The following is a 1,630-nucleotide window of genomic DNA, read 5'->3' on the forward strand; positions in this document are numbered from 1 at the left end:
TTCACACTTACACTCGCCCCATACTGATCCCACTCCTTCGCTCTTCTCCGGCCACCTCAGTCACCCGAGGTCAGAAACGCGGATAGAGCTCCGCACTCGCTCCGTACCTAAGGTACGTCTCACCACTCACTCACTCCCTGACACACTCAATGACTCCACGTGTCCCGACTTAGCAGTCACACAAAATTGCAGCAAAACAAGGGTTCACTCCACTCACCCCCAGAGTCGCCAGCGGGCTGCTCTATCAGCTCAGTGACACGCCTCCATCGGCCGCGCTATCGGCCACGTTCGATCCCTCTCCCTCTGTCTCCAGCCCCCTCGGCCGGCTGCTTGCAAGCCCACCAGGACTGTGCTATGTGCCAGACGTCTCTGGACGACTTACTAGCAGCCCTGTTCTTGATATTTAATACGTACCGTTTGATCCTCAATGCCAGCAGCGTTGTTTATCCCCGCGGTGAGCGAGCCGAGGTCCGGGGTTCCTCCAGGAAAGGTCCCGGGGTGCGCCAGGGAATCCGCTCCTCGGCCACTCCTGCAGCCAGACAGACTCTGTCCTGGCTGGCTCACCAATCTAATGTGAGGAAAAACACTCTATAACCCACAAAAATAAGTGATAAGAGAAAGTCATCCTCTCAGTTTGAACTTTTCACCTTGCCTCCTTGCCCGTGCTCTCTCTTTATTGCTTTGGTCATTTTCCAGACTTGGATATCGGTTAGACTGGTCTCAGGGGTCTGAGGACCCCCTTATCCTGTGGTGTCAATGTCCTTGCATCCTGTTTGCACACTCGAGCCCTAGACCCCACCTTATAGCCTTGCTCATCTCCTGCTCTTGTAAGCACCATAAATTAGAGCAATCAATACATTTTTGTCAGTCCCCCTTTTAGTCAAACCTTTCTTAATGCTTGATTCTTAAGTCTCAATTTCTCTATTTCACTCGGGACTGCTGCCACCCTCTCACAGCCGTGCCCTTGGGCGTCGGGATGCGGCAAGGGCCCGGGCTGAGCCCTGCGGGGCCAGGAGGGCGAGTGGCCACAGGGCTGGCAGCGCCGCTGGCAGGGAGCTGTGCCGCTGGGGCAGTGACAGGCTCTGCGTTCCCAGGGCTCGCCGGGCAGATCTTGAGGGGACAGCAGGAACAGCTCCAGCTGATCTGCAAAGGTGAGTGAGGGCAGCGGGCTGGCAGGGGGAGTTGCAATCCCTGCCCTGGCTGTGGAGGGCTCTGCTCCCTGTGTGAGTGGGGCTTAGTGTGGGCAGAGCACAGAGAGATTTCAGGGGCACATGGGGGATTCTTGGCCAGCAGCTTCGGGCTGATTGCGTTGATCCCTGCTCCCTCCTGGACATGGCTTGAGCGAGCTGGGATGGCCCTGGCACAGGGCTCCTGTTGTGTCCCTGCAGATCTGTGATCAGACCGTGGCTCTGCTCCTCTCTCTTCCAGCTCTGCTCAGTATGGCAGATGACAAAGTCAGGCCCTGCTAACAGGCTGCCTTAAGAGCCCAGGCAAGGCGTGGGGAGGAGCCAGGTCTGGGGACCATCCAAGGAATCCTGTCAAGAGCAAATGGTTCTAATATTCTCTCTAGGACAAAAAGGGAGCAAAGCAGTCCAGCTGATATGTGAGCAAAGACAATTCAAGTTCATTT

This window comes from Cinclus cinclus, unplaced genomic scaffold (assembly GCF_963662255.1).
Source record: "Cinclus cinclus unplaced genomic scaffold, bCinCin1.1 SCAFFOLD_40, whole genome shotgun sequence".
NCBI classification, from domain to species: Eukaryota; Metazoa; Chordata; class Aves; order Passeriformes; family Cinclidae; genus Cinclus; species Cinclus cinclus.